Consider the following 26,568-nt stretch of genomic DNA (forward strand, 5'->3'; position numbering starts at 1 on the left):
GTACCCTACCGATGACAGAAAGCTATGTACTTGTTTCGGAGTGCATGATGGACTCATAGCGACTATAACCTTGATCTTTTTAGGGTCAGTTGCAATCCCTACTGAACTGACCACATGACCTAGCAATAGCCCATAAGGCACTCCAAAAACACACTTCCGTGGGTTAAGAGCGATACAAAATCATCTACAGTGCTCAAAGTACTTTCTTAAGATAATCAACATCCTTTCCCTTACAGTGGCTTCCCCCAGGTCATTGATAAATACTTTCAACTCATCTGGGGAGATGTCACCAAAGATCTTGTCTGTTGTTCCTTGCTATGATCCAGGTGCATTGCACAATCCAAAGGCCATCACATGGTATGCAAAAGTACCAAAGACAGTAATAAAAGTCATTTTCAACTTGTCCTCTTCTGCAATTGCCATCTGGTTGTATCCTGCAAAGCAATCCATAAAGAAATATACTTCCCTACCCGCTAATTGATCCAAAATCTGGTCAATAAATGGCAACAGGTAGTAATCCTTAACCATCTGCTTATTCAGCTCTCTAAACATAGTCGGATCTGGTTGTTTTTCTTCTTCCGGATGACAACTGGTGAACACCATTCTGTGTGTTGTACAGGGAAGATTAAACCAGCTTTTCATAACTTTCATAACTTCTCAAACAGCCCGTCTCTCAATTCAAAAGGCATGTGCCGTACTTTTTGACGCACAAGATGACTGCCTTCTTTTAGAAGAATAGTATGAACAGCCAAGCTGTGAGGAATGCCTCTCAGCTGGTCATAACTCCAAGCAAAGATATCGCGGAATTCTTAAATCAAGACACATAATCCTCCCTTTCTGCTGAACTGAGCATGGAACCTAATTTTATTGGCTGCAAGTCATTCGGCGTGCCAAGGTCCAACTCAATCACATCTGCATCTCTTATCCTATCTTGCGGCTCTATCAGCTCATTTAGAGTTATCTAATAAATATCCTTTGTAGTGGACCCCTCTTTAGATTCATCATTGGTGGATGATATCTCACTAGCAGATGGATCATTTGATGTTTCTAATTAAGTAGAGGATAAAGGAGCTCTCTCACTCTGAGGAGACTCAGGGTAAGCATCAACTATTACTCGACTAGCACCTCTACCTAGAACCACTAGGCCGGTGGGTATATCGACTTGACAGTCTGTTTGTAAGATCCAAGGCCTAGCAAGACTCAATAGCTCGAACGTCCTGCAAATCTTATCACCCTAAAGTCCAAGAAGCATTCTACACTTGCAATTGTAACATGGACTTTAGTTACACAACCTTCTGGTTGCCTTAGACTATCATCAGCCATTCTAAGAAGGGTGGAGCTATCTTTTTGGATGCCTAGACCCAACCTCTCCATCAACTCTGAACTCATGATATTGACGGAAGACCCAGTGTCTACGATAGCATGCTCCACTAATATTCCATACACGTATGCTGGAACCCTAGGGCAATTCTTTTCAGCATGCTCAAACCAATCTTCCCCTACTCGTGCTATGCCCAAAGGTTCTACAATATACCCAATACACAGGATCTTCTTGAATTCCTTGCGTACTCTTGGAGATAATTTAATCAACTATAAGAGGTTCACATCTGGTTTGACCTCGCAAACTTGCTAAATCAAAATCATGATAGGTAGCCAAAGCTCTCTTTTCTCATCAAACCATCCTTTCTTTTGGTCTCGGGACCGGCTTTGGTGCTTCTCTTTTAGCTCTTGCCTTCTTTCTTGGCACTTCCTCATCCTTCTTAGGATCAATTTTTTTGTCAACAAGCCTTAGAGGTCCACCTTCCATGCCAGGATTCAGGACTTGCATCCACTTATCCCCTTGCTTAGGGTTTCCAGTTTTTCATTATCTTTGTCAACCTCTTTAGCCTTTTGGCCTCTTGTCATGGCTCGTAGGTTAGAGGTTTCAGTGCATTGACGGGTACAGCCTCAATAAGGCTGACTCCATTGCCTTGTGGCAACTCCTCTATAGTGGTCTTTCCCCTTTGCAATATTTGTCTTTGTAATATTCCACGTTAAAGAAATGAATGGGATTTATGGAAAAAAAAATTCCCCCCCTTATCCCTCCAGCTGACTGACAAGCTGGAGGGGGAGGGGAATAGAAGGAGCTATAAGCTCCTTGGTGGAGCCTTATGGAGGGAGGGGGACCATGCGTGATGACACGTCGGGAGGAAAGATCCCCCTCCCCTCCACTATTTAAACGAGGGGGGGCCGCTGGAGAAAGGAAAGGCTAAGCCGTGTGAGAAGAGAGGAGACGCTCTGAATCCGTGAGGTAGAGTGAGAAGGGTGGACGCGATGCTGCATCTGCCGTCGAGCCAAGAGGTCCCTCTTTCGTGAAAGGGAAAGGTGGAGTGAAGGTGCTGATCACTGCGTTGAAGCCATGCGCCAGTGCCATCCCAAGACGCCATGACGGCCGACTGACAACTATTTCCTCGTGCCCCCCCTGTGTAGAAGCTTCTAAGAGGGCTTCATAAGCCCCCTTTCCCCCCCCAAAAAAGTTTGACCTTAAAGGTCCTTGTTATCCCCGTGTTTTTTAAACCCCCTAAGGACCCCCTTAGGCCCCCTTTCCCATAGCCTTTAAGGCTACCCTTTTTTCCCTCCTGGAATTTCCCCCCTAAGGACCCCCCTTAGCCCTTCTTACTTCCCCCCTCAAATTTCCCCCTTGGACCCCTTAGGCCCTTTCTCACCCCCTCAAAAACTTTTACCTTAAAAGCCCTTATTCTTTTCCCACGTATCTCAAATCCCCCTAAGGGCCCCTTTAGCCCCTTTTTTTTTCCCCATGAAAAATACCCTTGGGGCTTTGTTTTTTGTTTTCCCCCACTCGTACAAGGAAAGAGATTGTTGAGGGTGTTTTTAACACCTCCCTTTCCCACTCAAAAACCCTCGTAAGGGATTCCACACTTTTATTTTATTCCTTGTTTGTGTGAGTTTTACAAGGCCATTAAGCCCCTCCTATGGCTTTAATGGGTCTTATCCGCAAAAGATTGTGAATCACCCCCTTCCGAATTCCCTACTTCAAGGAGGAAGCCTTCTAAAACTACTTTCGACAGAAGGTGCAAGTTATTGCAAAAGGGAGCCATGGTGGAATTTCAAAAGGAATTGTAAAGCTACTTCCACGACAGAAAGACTACATCTACGATGCCGCCTAAGAAAATCCAAGGTGTAGCTGCAGGAGGGTCATCTCCCGGTATCCATGTGGATATCTCACCTCAAAGCCAGGTTTTTCTTCTTGGTGTTAATTCGGTTTTAAGTCAATCATGCAAAGAAAAATTGTTAAGGATAGGATATATTTTTTCGAGTTATTTTTAACGAAGGAGTTAGCTTATGAATGACAATGTATACAACTTAGCTTTCTTCAAATTGCATCAAGCATTATAAAATTACAAGCAAGATTAACCATTTACTATAGTAATATATTCCTAAGGCGTAGAAATCATATCTTGCACCATTAGTCTTATTCCTTTCGCAACGAATCATGGTAAATGGCTAAATTCATGAAAGGTTTCTTTCGATGCTCAAATTACTAGGGAGTTATCTTTGCTAGTTGCACATCTTAGCAAGGAAATTGTTGTTATTTCGCATGAGTTCATCTTTAAAGAAAACGGAAGTTAAATGTTAGGAATTAACAAGTATAAAAATTAGATATACGAACTCATTTGGAAAGAAAATGTAATGGGGGGGATTGTTGGATGACACTCTACTAACACTTTTCCCTTGCTATTTGAGGACTTGGGACTAATAAAGTGTGTATACACCAATTTCACAGCTAGGCCTTTTTGTTCCAAGAAGTATTGTCGCTCTTTGTATCACCTTGGCATTATGCTATATGTCAAATTAAACTGTATTGATTGGGAAAGTAAATTGTCACAAGGATAGTAAAACCGTGACAAGATGATTAATATTACCTTCCAAAAGATAACTCAACCAATCTTGATGCCAGGAGGCATATTCCACGGTGGATTCCATGAGGTTTTATGGTGGATTCCGTAAACTTAGATGACTGGGGCTCATACACAAAGAGGATTCTTTGTGCGAGAAGTTGATAGGGACGCCTGTCCTTTTCGGGCGTTTCATTAATTTAGTGTGTACGTGGGTGATTCCATAGCGGGTGATTCCGCAAAATGCATATTAAATTAATAAACATTTATGAGTTTAGAGTGCGCACTTGTAATAAATTAAGGTTAGGATTTATTTCTAACCAGTTGATTTATTTATGTAGCTGAAGACTGCTAGGTATTCACTTTTGTCGGTTTAATTGTATTATTTTACTAACGATTGTGAATGCTTCAGTTGATGTGTAGAGATAGCAGCAGTGGCGGAGGAAAGCATTGGAGTCTAGCGAGTATTCGACCTTTGGATTATATTTTGATAGGCGCCATGCCTATATTTTGTTATGTCTATTGAGACATCGATTATTGATTATTATTTTGTATGCGCCTATGCGCACGGATATGTTATTTCTATTTGGACATTGAGATTGGGCGTGCCAGACTCTATGGGCACCGTCTATTAGCTTTATTTCCTATTTTTGTAGAAAGCAAACTCAAAAGCTAAAAGCTTGTCATATTTTTGTAAATTGGGCTATTATTGAGCATGAAGATGGAAATATACATAAAATACATGCTTTGTGAAGCGCTCACACAAGACATGGGGGGAGATTTAACCCAATTGGTTTCTTGCTTCTTGTCATTCATGCTTTTACATTGTTTTTTGTACAAAAAGGTAGAGTTCATTGTTCTTGGGGACCTTCTGGGATTCACTATGTGAGCATACTGCGACCGATCTGCGCACCAGTGGTATCAGAGCGGAGCTGAGATCAAGAGCTTCCAATCGCTACCAATCTCGGGTGAAGGTGGAGCTCTAGGAACGATCGAGCTCTACAATCAATCTCGTCGCGAACCGTCGATACAGGTAGACTTCTGGCGATCAAGAACCCCTGTTTCTACTCTCAGATCGCGAAGGACCAGGCTGTGCAGGCGGAGGACCACGCATCCATCTCCTTCATCAAGTCGTGGAAAAACCAGAGATAAGCTTCATTATTTTTCTCATTATTTCTTTAAAAAAAGCTGAAGAGAAAGCTTAGAACTTGATGGGAAGCTAGAAAACCAAATCGATTGATCCAGGAGAAGGCCGAAATTTTCGCGACGTGAAAAAACGCCCCCCCCCCACGAAATCAGACGACGCTTGTTCTTAAGCTCTTCAAGCTTAATCATCTAAGTCCAAGCTAAGCTATTCAAGTCACACAGGGCAACAAAGTCACCAAACTCCGGGTCCTGCGCACCAAAAGTCAAGTTCTGCAAGTCAAGTGGAATCAAGTCCTGCAAGTTCATCAAGTCGCCCTAAGTTCTGCAAGTCTGCAACTATGTAAGTCGGCTAAGTCTGCAACTCTGCAAATCAAACTAGTCAACTGGAGTCAGAACTGACTAGTGCTCAAAACTCCTAGAAGGCTTGTTCCTACGCAAAAACTCTGAACTTGAAAGTTGTTCGTGGCAAAGTGTTCTACCTATCTACATCCTCACTGAAGTATTTTCAGCAAACAAAGAAGGAAATATTGCAGATTTTCTGAAAATTAAGAAAGAAATACCCAAAAATACATAGCCTTGTAACCCCGATTTTGAGCTACGCTCATCCCGCTAACTTGATTTTGAGTGAGAAAGGTTTATTGAGTTTTACAGGATGACGACCCCACATATGGATGAACCTATGGCTGAAGACGACCTACCTGAGCCTACCATGGAACAAAAGCTGGATCTAATCATGCTGCAATTGGAAGAAGAGCGAAGGGCTAGGCAAGCATTGCAAGCGCAATTGACAAAATTACAAAGAACATCCACCGACAAAGAAGAACCTCAAGCTGAAGATTTAATTCGACGTACCATCAACGCCACTCTTGAAGCTCAAACCATTCACAAGGAATCAAAGATAAGTAAACGAAGTTTCAAATTTCGCACTTTCAATGGTATACGAGAAGAAAAGACTGTTTTATCATTCATTAGCCAGTTTGATGACTATTTCCATGAGGAAACTTATCCAGAAAAAGATAAAATCAAGTGTGTTACTAATCATTTGATAGACAGAGCATCACTTTGGTGGACTGTAGTATGCAAGAGCATAGAATGTCCTGCTACTTGGGAAGATTTCAAGAAGAAGTTCATGCAGAATTTCCTTTCACCGTAATTTCATGAGAAGGCTATCAAGCAATGGGATTTACTTCAACAACGGGATCGTGAGCCTATTCCATAGTATACAGAGCAATTTTGGAATGCACTCTTACAGCTACGCATGCTTGAAGACGTACCAGAGACGACACATAAGCGAAAGTATATGTCTGGACTCCTTGGACATTACTACGCTGAAGTGAACATGTTCAAGCCTGCTATCCTTGAAGACGCCATCTCTCTAGCTCACAACACTGAAGATAAGTTACGCGAAAGAGACAGACGACCACAGCAATTCCAAGCCAATGGTAATTATGGATCTAAAAAATTCAATTCCAATTTTAGAAGGTTTAATCCAGGTCGTTTCTCATCATCATCTTTCCGCAAGAATTGGGCTAAACCACTTGCATTACCATCCAATGTCAATCCAAATCCTAAGCATATTCCACAAGCAAATCCAAATGTACCCAGACTTCCAGCCATTGCAAATAATGTAACCAAATCCAAGCCAATAGTATGCTATAAATGTCACCAGCCAGGGCATCTCGCAACAAATTGTCATTCAAAGAAGCCACCAGCACATATCAACTATCTTGGAGCCATGGACGAAGACGAGCATGAGGATATGCCTGATTTCACTGAAGATGAGGATGATCCTACTACTACTTCCGACACTTTACCAGGTATGCCTACTCCACATTCATTATTGACTATGAAATGTTTGGCGCATGGAAAGGAAAGAACTATCTTGCATGATGACGGTAGTACTCATGACTTTATTTCAGAAAAATTGGTAAAGGAATTGAAATTACAGACTGTACCTACGCATTATCGCATAAAAGCTACATTTTTAGGCACTAGGTACAATGGCACACAAGAAGTACAAGATTTAGAGATTCAAATTGGTTCATATATTGAAAGAAGAAATTTCTTAGTTGTCCCATTACAGTCACAGGAATGCCTTGGAGACACCAGCATAATCCAAATATAGATTATTCCACGCACATAATGAATATTCATTTTCAAGGAAAATCTATTACATTATATGGTATGCATGCATCTAATATTTTTCCACTGCTTTCGCATACTCAAGCAAAACGTACACTACGGAAGAGTACTAAATCATATCTCATTTGGGTGAATGAATTGCAAGCAAAGGAAAATCATATGCACCCTAGGCATAAGGAATTTCTTGCATATTTTAAGGACTGTTTTGCAGAAGACCTACCACCAAGTTTACCACCTTCACGTCCAGAAGACCATAAGATTGATTTAATCCCTGGCATACAACCACCTTGCAAAGCATCATATAGGCACAATCAAATAGAGCAAAAAGAAATCTAGAGTCAAGTTGAAGAATTACTAAATAGAGGCTTAATTCGACCTAGCAGTTCTCCATTCGGTGCACCTGTACTCTTAGTCAAGAAAAGGAATAATACCTATCGTATGTGTATTGACTACCGAGCATTAAATAAGATCACTGTAAAGAATAGGTATCCTATACCTAGAGTTGATGACCTTATGGACAAACTGCAAGGATCTTCTATATTTGGTAAAATTGACCTTAAGTCTGAATATCATCAGGTGAGGCTAGATAAATCTGACATATTTAAGACTGCATTCAGAACACAGTTTGGCCATTAGGAATTCTTAGTCATGCCATTCGGATTAACTAATGCACCTGCTACTTTCAGTAGAATGATGAACCGTATCTTTCTGAAATATCAGTATTGTGTGATTGTTTTCTTTGATGATATTTTGGTGTTTAGTCAAAGTGAAAAAGAGCATTATGAGCATTTATCATTAGTTTTTCAATTACTGAAAGAAAATCAATTGTTTGCAAATCCTGAAAAGAGTGAATTCTTTAAGACAGAAATTGAGTATTTAGGTCATATTGTATCAAAAGAAGGAATTAAAGTTGATCCTAAGAAAATTGATGCAATATTGCATTGGCCTGTTCCTAAAAATGTACATGAATTACGCTCATTCCTTGGTCTTGCTAGTTTCTATAGGAAGTTTGTACGTAATTTTTCATTACTTGCTTTACCATTAACCAAACTTCTTAAGAAAGGAATTGTTTATCAATGGACTGAAACTCAGCAGAAATCCTTTGACTTACTGAAACGTGCATTAACCAATGCCCCTGTTCTGCAGTTGCCTGACTTTAATAGACCATTATTTCTAGTTGTGACCGATGCTAGCGGATCAGGAATAGGAGCCGTACTAATGCAAGACAATCATCCAATAGCATATTCTAGTTCTAAGCTGAAACCCTCTAAGCTCAAATATTCCACTTATGATAAAGAACTATTAGCAGTTGTACAAGCATTAAAACAGTGGAAGCACTATTTAATGGGTTCAGAATTCATGATAAAGACAGACCAGCAAAGCATTAGACATCTACTTAGCCAACCCCAAATTTTTGACCATCATATCAAATGGGCTTCCTTCATTCAAAGTTTTCATCCTATCATTCAATACCAACCTGGAAAAGAAAATTTAGTTGCTGATGCATTGAGTAGAAGACCTGCAATTCATAATATTTCTATCATATCTTTTGATTCTTTGATTGTTATGAAAGATACATATCACCAGGATATTACTTTTCATTCTAATTGGCAAAAATTAGTTCAAAATAATTTCATTCCTGTTGATTCATTATCATATAATGATGGATTTATGTTCTTTGAAAAGAGAATGTGTGTTACTATTCCATTCTGATCTTTTGTTTTGAATGAAATTCATTGTCGCCCATATCAAGGTCATAGAGGTATCATATCTACATTACGTATGTTAACTGAAGATTTTTATTGGCCGCATATGGATGCAGATGTATCTAATTTCGTTTTTGAATGTTTGATTTGTCAAAGAATAAAAAGATATCATGGTAAACAGTATGGATTACTAATGCCTTTGTCTATTCCATCTAAACCTTGGGAACATATTTCTATGGATTTTATTACTGGTTTACCAAATACTAAATCTAACCATGACATGATTTGGACAATTGTAGATAGATTTAGTAAGCAAGCATATTTTATTCCATGTAAGAAAACTTTAACAACATCACAAGCAGTACAATTATTTTTGAAAATTGTTTTTACTAACCATGGACTGCCAAAAGTAATTATTTCAGATTTTAATTCTAGATTTTGTAACAATTTTTGGATTACACTGTTTGCAAATCTAGGCACAAAGATTGATTTCTCATCTGCATTTCATCCAGAAACAAATGGACAAACAGAAGCCACAAACAGCACCATTCTAGATCTTTTACATGCATATACTATCTCTAAACCTCACACATGGGATACTCATTTGCATTTATTACAGTTTGCATACAACAATACACCACACACATCTACAAAGAAAGCACCTTTTGAAGTCATTTATGGATATAGATTATCTACACCTGTTGCATCTTTGTCTAATAAAATTCACAGTGCTGATGATATTGCTATTATGCATAATAGTATTTTTGATGAGGTTAAGGATATGATTGATAAAGTCCAACAATCATATACCAAACAAGCTAACAAGAAAAGACAAGCCATGAATTTCAAAGTTGATGATTATGTTTGGCTTAGAATAGAAAAGCGTAGACTGCAAAGTGTAGATAGACATCCAGTTGTCAAATTAGCTCCTAGATTCTATGGACCATTTAGAATTATTCATAAGATTAATGATAATGCATTCAAGTTAGAATTGCCATCTCATTGGAAAATTCATAATACATTTCACATTAGTTTATGAGACCATTTAGAGGCCAATTACCTATCCACCCTGTTTATGAAAACCCACCTTTATTAGAGGAAGAGACTGAAATACTTGAACCAGAAGCCATCATAGACACTGACTACATGACCACTAGAACTAGTCGAAGGTATTCTAGATATCTAGTAAAATTTAAGAACCATCCTGTAGAGGAAGCACAATGGATGCACGCTAGAGACTTAAATGATTTCCCCACTTTGTTAGCTCCACATTGAGCTAATAGCAATTGAGGTCAATTGCTATCCCACCCCGGGGGTATGATGCCAGGAGGCATATTCCATGGTGGATTCCGTGAGGTTTTACGGTGGATTCCGTAAACTTAGATGACCAGGGCTCATACACAAAGAGGATTCTTTGTGCGAGAAGTTGATGGAGACGCCTGTCATTTTCGGGCGTTTCATTAATTTAGTGTGTACGTGGGTGATTCCATAGCGGGCGATTCCACAAAATGCATATTAAATTAATAAACGTTTATGAGTTTAGAGTGCGCACTCGTAATAAATTAAGGTTAGGATTTATTTCTAGCTAGTTGATTTATTTATGTAGCTGAAGACTGCTAGGTATTCACTTTTGTCAGTTTAATTGTATTATTTTACTAACGATTGTGAATGCTTCAGTTGATGTGTAGAGATAGCAGCAGTGGCGGAGGAAAGCATTGGAGTCTAGCGAGTATTCGACCTTTGGATTATATTTTGATAGGCGCCACGCCTATCTTTTGTTATGTCTATTGAGACATCGATTATTGATTATTATTTTGTATGCGCCTATGCGCACGGATATGTTATTTCTATTTGGACATTGAGATTGGGCGTGCCAGACTCTATGGGCACCGTCTATTAGCTTTATTTCCTATTTTTGTAGAAAGCAAACTCAAAAGCTAAAAGCTTGTCATATTTTTGTAAATTGGACTATTATTGAGCATGAAGATGGAAATATACATAAAATACATGCTTTGTGAAGCGCTCACACAAGGCATGGGGGGAGATTGAACCCAATTGGTCTCTTGCTTCTTGTCGTTCATGCTTTTACATTGTTTTTTTGCAAAAAGGTAGAGTTCATTGTTCTTGGGGACCTTCCGGGATTCACTACGTGAGCATACTGCGACCGATCTGCACACCAAATCTAAACATAGAAACATTCATACCCTAAACACTTGACTACTTTCCTTACCGTAGGGACAATAAATTCATAAAGATAAGAAACTAGGGTTTATCCCTAAGGTTCTTAAATGAAGAAACCCTAGGCCTGAAATACGTGAGCTTAAAGAATCTAAACAGATTATTCCATCGCAGGACTTGTGCAACATGTATGAAATCATTTAGTCTTGTGATTGATTCACAAGGAGAAAAGGGAAAAACCCTCATCAAGGATGGCAGATCCTTACGCAAGTTATCTTGCAAAAAGACGTTTTTTTTTTTAATATCCTTCTAAATAAGGAAAGTTGTAAACCGGAAACTAGCATATCTAAAGCACTTTAGGGTTAACCAAGTTGGGTATGCCCTAACACCGGAATGTAAAAGGATCTTGCCAATTTACAAGACACCTTGGAAACAAGTGCTGATACACTCAAAAAGGAAAGAACACTTCCTTAGCGGTTTGCCATACAACTGGGTTGATTAATGGAAATGTTTGTGCTTGCTAGAGATTTTAGGGCTTTGTTTGAATTATGAATTACAAATTAAATGAGTACCTATACTTCAGGTTAAAAGGCCTGAAGGGAGAGGCAGCTTCAGTTACCCCCGATTTCCTGCCTGACCCTAACCAAGGGGGTTGTTGACCGCGCCGGGAACGTGGACCGAACCGGCTGCGAGAGGTCTTTCCGTTAAGCTCTACTTGGAGTAGGAGGATGCTTGGGTGCCAGGGGGGGCTCTGGCCGTATATCCCTCGCCTTCCGGGTCTTGCACAAGAGGCTAACGTGACTCGGGATTGGATCTCGAGGCCCACATACTAGTTGACGGGGCAGAAGCTTGGAATAGTGATCCCTGGAGATTACTGGTTAGCCTTCGGGCAGATTATGGACAAGCCTACAGGTGGAAATCCTTGTATTTCAAAGATAAAATGATGAAATGTTAAAAGAACTTGCTTGATGTTGTTTTTCTATGTCACGTGATAAGATTACGTGAAGGAACCAGTGCTTAACAAGGTTAATTAAAGAAGCTGATTGTTATATGTTAAATTAATGTGTTAGATAATTATATAACTAAAACAAACCGAGAAAAGTGCCGAGGATGGGCCATGGGTCCGTCCTACGGTTGGCTGGTCCCGGTTAGCCGGGAACTTTTCTCAAAAATCTCGAAGAACAGCGGAATGATCATCATCATCAAAATGAATAACGAGAACGATGACCTAAAGTTACGTCTTACCCGATTTATGTTGTTTTAGGGGAACGGAATGGGACTATGCCTTATGGTAGAGAGGTTGAGCTTTGCATCCCTCTCGTTTCCCGTTCTCCTTGAACCAAGTGCAGCGTGAATCCGCTTCGGACTTGGCATTTCTGCGTAAAGTAGTTCGCTCGGGTCTGACGCTAGTTGCTGTTAGCTGATGACCCATCAGGAAAACCCTAAGTCCGGTCGATCCTAAGTGGGAACGGCCAGGATACTTCCGCTACGTGGCAGGCACGGAAAGACCTAGATCGCAAAACCCGTAACATTCCACGGGAGTGTCGGGCAGAGCTTTCTAGATATCCTTTCCGATGGATTGCTAAGACGTGTCTTGGATGATACTAGGGGACACGTTACAGTCTTGGTCCATCATTTTGCTGGAGGTTACTACCTTGCGCTCTATGATTAACTGGACCTGGCTACTTACTCCCTTGCTGGAGGGAACTAATCTTACTCCAACAGGTAGTGGCTAAGTGGCCCGACTTCCCACAAATATCACATTTAACATTTGGACAATTTCTAGGGAAATGTTGTCCGCCATACCACTTACACCTAAATCTTGAGGGACCACCCTCTTCAGGGCATCGACTCCCTATCAGATTTTGCTACTTCTTCAGGAAATTGACGTCAACAGCTATTTGCCGATATTGTTCAAAAATCATGTCAGTGTAGTGCTTCATCATATCCTTAACTTTGCCAAGGACATTAGATGCACTCGATTCATAGCCTTGATCATCTATCCATCGTTTCATTGGCCTAACAATTTGATTGGGCATTGGTTGTTGACTCACAGGAACAACATTAGGGTTCAAAGCTTGGCCTCTAGCATTTGGTGGAGCCAACTGACTAGCCATAGGCATAGTCACACTGGGAGGAGCTGGCAGCAAAGGTACATTTTGAACCATGCTTCCTCTCCCATTAGGTTTATTCATAAGCATCCCTTGACTTCCATTTATCAATGGTAAATTGCATCTAGGTACTAGACCCGCATTAAGATTTATTCGAGAGGAGTAGGTTGTTTGTAATCGTGACTCTACTCCTTCTGCCCACGTGATGGCGGTGTCTATATCAGCCAAAGCCACACTGCTCAATTGTACCTGAATATTGAAATCCAATCCATGCAAGAAGTATTGCAATTGGGCAGCTGGTGGAATGGGAATGTAAGTTTGTAACTTGCGAAACACTTCTTTAAGCTTCTTGGCATAGGCTTTCACATTCTCATGGGGTTCTTGGCGTGTTACATTCAAAACATGCAACCAGTATTGGCCACCTCTTTCAAGGGCATATTCTCCTCGAAAATCTGTGTAAAATTGATCGATTGTGGTTATGATTCCAGTCTCTAAGCTATGATACCATACTGCAGCCCTTTCTTTTAATGTCATGTTAAAGAACATCATAAGATGCCCCTCATCTTGGATGCGGTAATGAAACATTAATCTTTGGAATTCACAAATGTGAAACTCCGCATCTTCTTCAGCTAACCCATTAAAAATGAGCAAAAGAACTCCTAAAGCTGGCAGATCTGGCGTCCTTGCATGAATTGCAATGGGTTGTGCCATGACGACAATCGGATTGACAATAGGAGTTTGGATTGATGGAATCACACCCCCACTTGAAGTAGGTTGACTTGGTGGAAGAGAGGAAGAACTTGCACTTCCTTCTGCACCTAAAGCACTATGTGCAGTAGTTGGGTTACTAAGACCACTGCCTTTTATGCATATCGGGCTACTCCTTTGAGGAGAATAGTGACTTACAATCTCCAATCACCGTCTAGCCCTCTCAGCACGTTTTTCTTTTTTTATTTCGGCTTGATGGTCCTTGTTAGAGGACATAAACTAAATTTTTTTGTCCCTAAAACCCTAGATTTGAGAACCACCACTTGTTGGCAGCTCCTAATAGATGCACCACTGATGGGACCTCAAATGGGATGACACTGGCTATGGCACTAGCCGGACCTCATGCTCATAACAGACAAACACACCCTCACGGCCTCATGGCCCAGGAGTGTCTATTTGCTGCTAAAGGATGAACTGTCCTAAACCCTAATCTATGCATTTATAGTTTTGTAGTCCAACGTTTCCCTTTCTATAAACTCCACAGAGGGAGGACCCATACACATTGGCAATAAATGCCACAATAATCACATACATGGGAGGCAACCTCTTGGTGGCATCACCGCGGCCCCATTACAGCTCTCCTACATCGCAGGGATTAGCCCCTTGATGCGCTGCTCAACATATAGAACAAATGAACAAACTCCACTCTTTCATTTCGAAGGTACTCCATGAGATACCATGTGTCCTTACCAAATAATCCCCCAAGAAACGAACGTCTATCCTACGACTTAGGATGCCTTTCCACACTGAAGCGTGGGTCATGGTCATAAAAAATAGGTGCTATGCATCCAGTCTTTTGTATTCATATACCATGGTTTTCATGCATATGCAAAAGTGGATGATCCTAAAGTGCTCAAACATAATTTTCAATCAGAAACATGTGGTCCACAACCAGGCTTTCCAATGCTCGCTCACTAACCCGTTGCGGCGATGTAAGGATAGCTCCGAGACAACACCCGTGCTACTATCCTCTTAATTAAAATGCGACAAACTCTATGTCATGATATGCATCAGAAAATTGGCAATAATCAGCACGCAAATCGCACCATTCAAACATACCAACCCCCCTACGTTTAGTTATTGCTTTCGTTGCATATGTGTAGAGGTTCATTTGTCATGTTTTGATATATGAAAAGCGATAAATCACCAACTTTGACAAGGAGATGGGAAAAACTAGGGCTAAACCTCATGCTTTGCCACTATCATACATCCACAAACAATCATTATATTTTTCCTTATTTTTGTGAAGCGTATTTCTATTTTTTTGCTTATTTTCTCTATTTTCTTGATTTATTTATCAATAAAATATGCTATTTTTTTATTTTTCCTATTCCAATCACTTCAGCATACTAACATTTAATTTATTTTCCATTTTCTCCCCACAGGAACACATTTCACCTACCCAAAATAACAAAACTACCATTTTACCGCTTAAAACCCGCATTTTGAGTTTTTGGGAATTAAATAGAGCATGTAAATCATTCCAAAATCAAAATTATCTTATAAACAGCAATTAATCATGATGCAACCAGCACTCAAACAAATTTTCATCTAATAAGAACATCATTACCATCATAAACTATAAAAAAACGTCATTTTCCTTCATAAAAATGGTCATACTGTATTTTTACGAAACTTGAGAGGCATTAAATGACTGCATGACCAGTGGACGGAGCCTCCATTACTATCAATCCAATGCTACACATCAATATTCAACATCTCCATCACTGTTTCCTTCAATCTCCTTCTTGATTCCTCCTTCAAGATAGTGCACATCAACAGCCCATAGAGACGAGCCTCTAGAGGGAAGCTACACATACTCACCAATGATCCTCTCCCCATGAGCAAGTAGTAGGTCAACCCCATAAGCAAGCAGTAGGTCAGATTCAGATATGCAGGAGGAAAGCGTAGTAAAGAAGGAATGTGTCAGGCTCTTTGGATCCTTTTCTATAATTCAGATATGCAGCAGAAAATCATAGTAAAGAAGGAACGTGGCAGGCTCTTTTGGATCCCTTGTGTTACTCCATAGAGATCTGCTCATTCCTCTAAGGCCACTGCTCCTGCCTCTAGTGCAGTTGTGACTGGAGCAAATGGTTTGAAGGTGCATCCTAGAGTCAAGATGAGTTGTATGTTGCATATTTTGCTGAAGAGCCTTCTCCTAGTAGGCCAACCTTTGGGAAATCTTACAATTATAGGAAAGAGAAATCACATATCTTCGTTGCAAGCTTACAAAGTGACAGGAGAAAGACGAACAAATGGTGGCAAGGGATTGATCGATGGATCTTCAAATTTTTGGATGAGCATGAAGGATTATCCTTCTTGTCAAATGGATGTATGTCTGTTGCAGATGGTGGCACACGGAGAGAATGGGCTGATCTCCTCCATGAAAGCTTGAGAGAAATGCTAAAAGAAAGAGAGAGAAAGATTGTTCCTAAAAAGTAACTAGAACTTTCCCCTCTTCTACTCCATTTACCATTGTCTCTTAAGAGAATACCTTCAAAGTTGGCCAAAAATGACCCACGAGTTGCTAACTTCAGCTTCCTACCACCAAACTTTGTCCAAGACTCCATTAATGCACCAGATCTGCAATGCTTATGGTCCAGAAATCCTTGGTAACTACACTATTGTTCCATGTCATGTTTGTACCTATATACATGTGTACATGTGGCTCTTAAATCTATGTGACTAAAAAAAAAGATAACTGAATGGAATGTTGGCCAACTGGATCAAAAACCTATGGCTCTGATACCACTTGTCATGAAGAGGACAGGAGAGAGAGAAGAAGAAGAAGAGAGAGAGTGCAGAAGAGAGAGAAAGACTGCAAAAAGAGAGAGGAAGAGAGTGACGAGGAGAGAGAAATACTAGAAAAGGAGAGAGAAAGGGAGAAAGAGAAAGGAAGAAGCCACGAGAGCTTGGAGATGGAGATGAAGATGAAGGGAGACTTGTATTATAATCTGATGGTCCAAATGTCAAGAGAGGAAGAAGCCATGAGAGCTTGGAGAAAGAGAGAGGAAGAAGCCATGAGATCTTAAAGAATGAGTTGAAGATGAAGGGAGACTTGTATTATAATGTGATGGTCCAAATGTCAAGTCCCTTACATCTTATATACCGCCAGTGTAGCAGGTATTTTCCTCCATTATTTATTCCTGTATTTTTTCCTATATTCCCCATCTCTTCTAGATGGCTCTCCTTCCTTCTTCTCTTATCCTCTCCTCTTTCCTCCTCTTTTTTTATGTCTCTTCCTCTGCTCTCTCATCTTCTTATCTTCTTTGTCTCCTTCTCTCCTCTTCTTCTAGTACTTCTCCCCCTCCTTCTACTCCTCTTTCTTTCTCTTCTTCATTTTCCTCTCTTCTTCTCCTATTTTCCCTCTTCTACCTCCCTCTCTTCTTCTTCTCTTCCTCTTTCTCTACCCTTTCTTCTCTTCTTTCTTTATCTCCTTCTCTTCTTTTGATTCTCCCCTTCTTTATCATCTCTCCTCCCTTGTCTTTTCCTTTTCTTCTTCCCTTCTTTTCCTTTCTCTCTTCACTACTTCTCTTCTCCTCCCACTATTTTCTCACTTCCACATTCTCTTCTCCTCCCACTATTTTCTCACTTCTACATTCTCTCTCTCTCTCTCTCTCTCTCTCTCTAGAATAGTCGAAGTTACAGGGAAAAAATGAACTACATTAATTCCTTCGCCTAAGGCTTTTATAGTATCATGTGAAAGCTATTGATAGCCTCTCTATTTTTATCCCTTGTGTCCCTGCCTTCGAGTTCTTTTTCTCTCACTATGATGCCTTCAATGAAATTGAGTGTCACGAGACTTATGTAAAGATTTTAAGGAGGGAAGTTGAAAGCATTTTACGTGAAGGTCGCAATTTTCTTGCATTACGTTGTAGAGGGTGGCAATGATGGAGATTATGATAATGTGTTAACAATTGTTGACAATGTCTTCTTTTTTCCTTCATTGAAAATTTTAAGGCTTTCTTTTAACCTCAAACAATTCCCTCCCCATCCCCGCCGCCCCCAACCCACTGCTAGTTTGCATGGGAGGAAAAAGGGAGAAATGTTACATTCTCTTCATCTTAAAAGAATCAAAATGTATTCGTCTAGAAAAAGACTAAAGATATTGCTTACATAGGATTTTCTCATTGATCCAAGGAGCATCCCCTTCACGATGGTTTTTCCATCGTATGAGATACTCCTTAAGGGTTTTGCTTCTAAGGGTGTGTTTTTTTACATCAAGTATCCTATTAGGATGAAGCTCAAGGACTCCTTGTCTTGGCATTAAAACTTTCTAATGATCAAGAACATGATTAGGAAGCCTTCAATAGGTTAACATGAAATAGATTGTGAACTTTCAAATGTTTAATAAGTTGTAATTTGTAAGCATTGAATCCTAGACACTTAAGGATCTTGTTTGGTCCACAATACCTTGGGCTTAGTTTCTTGAATTGTTCCAAAGATAAGGAACTCTTCTAGGGATGGACACATAGAAAACCATGTCTCCTTCCTTAAATATCTTTTCTTGCCTCTCTTGATCAACATATGTTTTTTTGTCAATCCTTGGTAGTTTGAATGACTTGCATAATATCCTTAACCCACTTATCCATTTCTTCCAACATCCTCTTGGAAGTGTCTACATTTAGGGTAAGGTCAAAAAATTGCGGTAAAGTAAGACATTTTTGTTTATACAATGCTTGGAATGGGATCATATGAATGCTTTGATGATAGAACACATTGTAGGAAAATTTAACTAAGGGTAAGTATTATATCCCTCACTAAGGTTTCTTACACCAGAAAGCTCTAAGTATGTCTTCAATAATTTGATTAACCCACTCTCTTTGATTATCCGTTTGGGGATGATAAGCTATATTAAAAAGGCATGTTTAGAATTTTTGAAAATCGTTAAGTTTCAATTTTTTACTTAATGTGAAATAGTATTGTTTTTGTTAGATTGGATCTATCAAAATTTGTGCCAATTATCTCTTCAAATACAAGCCTTATGGGTATGATTGTACATACATACATACATACATACATACATATATTTAGAGAGAGAGAGAGAGAGAGAGAGAAGTAAAATTGTGGAAACATTGGAGCATAATACTATATTAGAGAATTTGGGAATCTCCCAAGCTCCACTTTCAAATAAGGATTAAAGATTTAACCAAGTGGCTAAATCTTAAACCCATATTTGAGAGTGGTACTTGGGGGGATTGCTTATATAGTATCTAGGGAAAATTCACTTTCAAATAAGAGGATAAGATTTGACCATGTGTCCAAATATTTATCATATTAGGAATTCCCAAATTTTATAAAAAATCCTAAATTCCTAAATATGTGGTTGCATGACCTTCAACTTTAATCTAGCCCTATATATTAATCTTGTTGTGGACATGAATATATACATGCATGCATGCATGTGTGGGTGTGTGTGTAGAGGGTGAAAGGTGAGAAGGATCGAAGCTTGGACTCAAGAGCTATGGTGGGAGAGCAAGAGCAAGAGAGAGAGAGAGAGTGAGTGAGAGAGAGACAAGAAATGGGAACTCCAACTGTCACAATGTGTGACTGGGCCTTCCTTTATTCAAACTGTCACTAAAAGAATAAAGAATAAAGTGATGGTGATGGGTGCCTACCACCTGCAGCGTGTAGTGGCGGTGATTGTCAGTGTAGTAATACATTGGCAGCTAAGCATAGGCACCTTTACCCCCAACAACCTCCCACTTAAAGGCAAATTTTCCCTAGTGAGGAGTGAAAAGAAAAAGAAAAAGACAGTACAACATGTACACATGTATAACACGATGAGGAAAGATGTCATATCATCCCACGCCCATCAACCTCCTGAGGAAGGCAAAGCGCTCTGTAGAGAGGCTTTTTGTGAGCAGATCTGCAGGATTCTAGTTAGTCGAGATCTTGACAAGATCAATAGACTTGTCCTCAACGACCCCATGTATGAAGTGATACCTCACCTCAATGTGTTTCATCTTCGCATGGAAGACCTGATTCTTGGCTAACTGAATATCACTCATCGAATCCGAATGCAGTGTAGGGATAGCATCAATACTACTAAGGTCAGCAACCAAACAACCCAACCAAATGGCTTCCTTACAAGCCTTAGTGGCTGCAACATACTCGACCTCTGTAGTAGAAAGGGCTGTGCATTACTGCACCCTGGACATCCAAGAATCACCACCTCTAGCATATGTGAATACATAGCCAAAAGTGGACTTTCTACTATCTGCATGTCCTGCATAATCAGAGTGAGTGTATCCAACAACTCCTGTATCCTGGCTGCCATAGCATATGCACATATTTATAGTGTCCTTTAGGTACCTCATGATACCCTTCACGGCATCCCAATGCTTCTTGCCAGGTGTAGCCATATAGTGTGCCACAACACCAACTGCAAAGGCAATATCTAGACGAGTGGCTATCATGGCATTGCCCACTGCAAATGCATAGGGAATCTTGGCCATCTCTGCCCTCTACTCATCTTTCTGCGGATAATCAGCCAGTGATACCTTCACATAAGAAGGCAATGGACAGCCAATAGACTTTACGTCCTGCATGTGGAAGCGCTCAAGGACATATTGAATGTACTCCCTCTATGATAAGTAGAGGAGTCCTTGATGCGTGTCACGTCTAATGCACATACCAAGTATGTGAGCGACCTGTCCCAGATCTTTCATCTCAAAGCTCTTCTTGAGCTGAGCCTTAAGAGAATCTAGCTCATCATGAGCTTCCCTACTATCAGCATATCATCCATATAGAGTACCTAAATCAATAAAGAACCATCACAGCCTTTCTTCGTGTAAAGAGACAGATCCATAGCACTCCTGCTATAGCCCTGTGACTACATAAAGGCATCAAACTATAAAGACTTTTCTTCAATTTGCACACTAGGTGCTTCCTGCCAAGTTCTACAAAGCCCTTAGGCTGCTTCATATAAATCTCATAATGTAAGTTCCCATGTAAAAAATCCATCTTGACATCCATCTGGTACAAATCCAAGTCAAGCTGAGCAATGAAAGCCCAAGACTAAGGGCAGGGTGGTCATCTTCACCACATGAGAAAAGACCTCATCAAAGTCCACACCATGCTCCTTCTTAAAACCTTTTGCTACCAATCTAGCCTTGTATGCTGACTTGGGGTGTCTAGGGGTACTTTTCAGCTTGTATACCCACTTGCATGGCAAAGCCTTCTTGCCCTTAGGCAAGGAAACCAAATCCCAAGTCTCATTCTTATGCAAGGAGTCTATCTCAGACTACATAGCCCTCTCCCAAGAGTGACTATCACCCCTGCGCATAGCCTCATCATAAGTGAAAGGTTCTACTGCATATGTAACCAAGACATAATGCATCGAGGGCCAAAATCTATCAGGTGGACGTCTGTCTCTAATAGACCGTCTCACAGTAGGATCTGCTGCCTACCCAGCTGCCTGTCCAACACCCTGACCATGAGCATTTGCTACATTTGAATGTTGTCCAACTGGCTGTGTGGGAGCTCTCAGCTCCTCCTGAAATATGACCATGTGGATCTCAATAACTCTCTTAGGCTACCTATGCATCTTGTCTTCATTGAAGACCACATCATGATTGTGGATGACTTTCCACGCCTGCGGATCCTAGAGACGATAACCCATCTCGCGTGCATCCCCATAACCAAGGAAAATGCATTCGACACTCTTAGAATCCAGCGTACTTCTCTTGTCCCTGGGCACATGGAAAAATTCCTCACATCCAAAGACACGGAGATGCACATAAGAGGGAGGTTTTCCTGTCCATACCTCCTCGGCAACCTGGAAATCCAAACCACTAGAAGGTGATCTATTTATGATATGCACAGCTGTACTAACTACCTCAGCCCAAAAGTTATGTGGTAGGCCTGTGTGGCCAAGCATACTACGTACATGCTCCTAGATGGTTCTATTCATCTGCTCAGTCAAACCATTGTGGGGTGGGGTTTAGGGGGTGGTCAACTAACGCTTAATACCCCTCTCATCACATAACTGCTCAAAAGCACATGAGACATACTCACCCCCATTATCTGTCCTTAGGCATTTTAGCCTATACCCAGACTGGTTCTCAACCAATGCAAGCCGTTTCTGAAACACAACCAAGACATCGGATTTCAGCTTAATGGGATAAGCCCAAACTTTTCGTAAAAAATCATCTATGAAAGTAACAAAATACTTGGCACCACCCATAGACTGACAAGGCATGGGCCCACAAACATCCGAATGTACCAATGCCAAGGGCTTACTCATGCATGGCCTACCAGAATTTTTATGGGTAGACCTAGTCTGCTTGCCATAAAGACAATGCTCACATGAATCAAAACATGCATAATCAAGGGGCGATAAGTACTGCAAACCAGAAAGCATTTTCATTCCCTTCAAAGACATATGGCCCAAATGGGCATGCCAAAGAGATACATGTGGGATAAAACCCATAGACAAAACATGATCAAGGGAAGAAGCTGATACAATTAAGGGATAGAGGCTGCCAGCCTTGGCACCTCTCGCAATCACAAGTCTACCATGAGTGATCTTGCCAGAAGGAAACTATAGCCTAACATCACCAATGCCCACAATATCAAGATAGCTTTCATCACCCAAGTGCATAGAACTTGAAACAGTACAGTATGAATGAAACCACTCTCGGCAAGGTGTCACATGAAAGGATGCACCTGAGTCCAAGAGCTAACACTGTGCATACATAGAGTTATCTCTGTCATCTGTGAAGCACTAGAAGAAGCTGTAAGGATATAATCATCATCATCAACATCCTTAGGCTACGTGACTTCCCACGAGACTTGGACCAAGATTTCTAAGAATCTCGTCCACGGCCATTGCCACTGCCACTGCCATGCTTTCCATATCCATCATTCCTGCCTCTAAGTGTCATAGCATGTGACACACGAGAGGCATCCAAATTCTTATCGTTAACCTCTTCTTGCAGAAGAGCACTCTCAACATCAGATAATTTCAAGGTAGCAGTAGAGGCACATAATGTAGTGCGGAATACATCCCATGACTCATTAAGAGTACCAAGCAAGACAAGAGGAGTGACATCCTCTACAAAAGTGATGTCCTGCGAAGTCAAGTTCTTTAGTATAGCATGGAACTGGATCAAGTGAGCAGACATGGTCACATTCTCCTTCATGCGCAGATCCATAAGCTGCTTTAGCTAATGCATCTGACTCGCTAGACTTTTCTTGTCATAGAGATTCTTGATTTTATCCCACAACTGCCATGCACTCTGTTCTTCCTCAAATACATTGAAGTGAACCTATTTCGTGAAATATAATATAATAGTGGACTTGCATAACTCATCAAGATCAAGCCATTCCTCATCTAGCATAGTTGCAAGCGGATGCCTGCTCAACCTCAAAGGCTTCATTTGCGATTTCTGCACCAACACCTATCAAATATGGCTCTTCCAATAAGAGTAATTCGTACCATCAAGCTTAGTGATGTTGAAAATAGCATGCTCAGTGGACGAACTCGCCATAATGCAGGCTGGAAGACTGTAGACAGTTCAAAACTACTTGTTGTTTACTGTAGAAAATGACCAAAAAATCACCAAAATTGAGAGAAAATGGCAAGAAAAGTATAACCAAAGCTGCTGCCCACCAAGTACTAATGAAAGTACAACATCTCAGAATATTTCAACATGAAAAATCCATGTAAGTCCATACATAGATGCTTGTTATAATAAATTACAGATTTCAATAAATGAGATCTAACAGTGCCAAAATCGGATCCCAAGTCAATTAGATACTGCCAAGACCAAAGCCGTCATCATGTGGGTATAACATAGGCATATGATAGTCGATAATCATGAATCCAACACTGAAACATGTCATACAAACATTTGCTAGTGAGTAGGCATACCCCCAATCAACGGGGCAAAGTGTTCTTGCCACTACCAAGACTTGACACAAGTAGGGGTCAGCTCATAAAGAGAGGGATCCAAAGCAAAGAGTCAGCTCGTAAGCATTAGAGGAACCAAGACATATGAACCATGCATCATCTTGAAGGGTAAAAGATCCCAAATAGTCTCAAAAGCTCAAAGAGCATAGACCGCATGCTCAATGGCTGTCAAGCATCCAAAGATGCTCCCACTGGCACAAAAGCCATAAATATCAAGCAAAAAAGCTCAAACAAAGCAGGTACAAGCACCAGTGACAAGTGTCCAAGATCAAGTATCAATGGTACATCCCGGACATGTAGGCGGTAGAGTATCCGTATGTAGCATCCATAAGCATGTGAGACATCAAGTACATCCCAAGATACAACTCTGGAAAGCCAATAAATAGCTCAAGTAAGCTCCAGGAATCCAAGTTCAAGCCAAAGTTCCAGTAGCAATAAGCTCCAAACAATGTAACTAGCATGTAGTAATGGCATAGGCTAAGCATGTCAAGACTGGTTAGACATAAGCAACATACATGCCATAAGTACATCCAAGATGAAGCATCCATATGCTTTGCAAAGCTATCTCAAGCTCAACCAACAATGCTGAATCAAAACCAAGCTCTATGTCGAGCCCCAAGTGTCAATACATCACCATATATGCTTGAAACATAGCTCGAAAAGCATAGCAATAAGCATACATGAATAAAATGACTTCAGCCCAACTGTGTATAGCAGTGATTCACTATTCAAAACTGAAAATTTCAGCACCAAAATCAACTCCAAATGGTTGCCAAACAATAGACATACATTCTCCTAATATCCGGGCATCAAATGGGACCAACCGAGCATCAAATAACAATGCCAAATAAGCTGTAGCATCAAATGTCAATGTAGCACTATCATAAACTGTCTGTGGACTATTATGATAGTCCCAAAATAGTGTTAAATCAGTCCAAATGCTATGCCAACACATCAACCATCAAAATCAAGCATCAAAGCATGTTCGTATGCCTAAAATGGAGCCTTTCCAAGTGCCAATGGAGGGGGAGAGCTGTTGTTGTGACTGTCAATGTTGAAGACACATATGGAAGGGCTACGTGATTGTGCCAATTATAAATGCTAGTCCTTGGGCTGCAAAAAATGGTGGCCAAGATTTGGAGGGGTCCGGTTAAAGCCAAGGAAGGCCTCAAATAAGCTCCAGTAAGGGGAGAGCATCCCACATATGAAATGAGAGTTGGGAGTGTAATGGCTGCCCTGTTTCAAAAGGGCTGAAAACTAAGGTAAACCCTGTAAACAGTGAAGCAAAACCACTGATTGAATGCCTTGAGGGTGCCCAAAGGGGCTGGGAAGGTGCTTGAGAAGTCGGGGAGTGACGGGAGCTTGAAGGAGTCAGATATGGCTGTCGGGAAGGAGACCCAATGCAAGTGGGGAGTCGATGGGAAGCTGAGAATGCCACGAACCAAGCTCAAGAGTCGGAAAGCCGAGCTCTGATAACAATTGAAAGGATCGAAGGATCGAAGCTTGGACTCGACAGCTACGGCGGGAGAGCAATAGCAAGAAAGAGAGAGACAAGAAATGGGAACTCCAACTGTCACAATATGTGACCGGGCCTTCCTTTATTCAAACTGTCACTAAAAGAATAAAGAATAAAGTGATGGGGACGGGTGCCCGCAACCTGTAGTGCACAGTGGTGGTGACTGTTAGTGTAGTAATACACAGGCGGCTAGGCAGAGGTTCCTTTACCCCCAACAGAGGGGGGGAGAGAGAGAGAGAGAGAGAGAGAGAGAGAAAGAGAGAGAGAGAGAGAGAGGAAAGCAACGACACCATTAGAGCATGACCTTCCACTTTAATCTAGCTCTACATATTCACTTTGTTGTTTGATATGGGAAAAAAAATTTAGATCTCAAAAGAGAATGTGAGAATTGATGGGATCTCAAACGAGTGTGGTGTTTAGAAAAACCAATATAACAATTAAAATGAGTATCGTTAACAACACCATATCTTGCTCTATATAGGTGATTGAGCAAGGGCATTACATATTGTTCTAGCCAAAAATAAGTTTATGTCCTTATTCTCATTACAAATTTCCTAGAAATGATATTGACACAAAAATCCTAGATGTTTATGAAGATCCCATGAAGATTCAAGATGCACCATTACCCCTTAATGATGGTTTTCTTTGACTTGCAGTATAAGCGCTATATATTCAAATGGAATTGGATCATATTATTATGTACTTTTTGCTAAAACCAGACATTGTCCCTCATAATCTCAAATGAGCCTTTTGTTGCTTTAATATGCATGCTTTTGCTACAAAACCACTTATGAAATGTCTACCATCCTATTTCAAGAGAGTAGCATGAACAATAGCATGCTAATCACTCAAGTTCCTTGTTTTGTAGGTCAATTTCAATCAGTTTAGTTATTCTGTAGACTAATGTTACAACACCATATAGAAATGATGCTCAAACTTAAGATTCAGTCTCACTTGATAGTATTAAACTAGCATATGAAGGTGAGGTTCAACACTTGCTTTACATTTAGGATTAGTTAAAGAGAGCCTAATATTTATGTTTACAAAGATTGCTTCATTGCACACATTAAAAAGAGTAAGGAAATTGCACTTATGCATGCATTCCTAAGCTTTAGCAAATAACCAAAAGAGTACCTTCCAAGATTTGAAGTCGCTCTTGGTTTGGTTGACACCAAGTGGAGGTTTAGAT

The sequence above is a fragment of the Lygodium microphyllum genome, chromosome 2 (genome assembly GCF_053477565.2).
Source record: "Lygodium microphyllum isolate KBCC chromosome 2, Lygodium_microphyllum_v1.1.10, whole genome shotgun sequence".
NCBI lineage: Eukaryota > Viridiplantae > Streptophyta > Polypodiopsida > Schizaeales > Lygodiaceae > Lygodium > Lygodium microphyllum.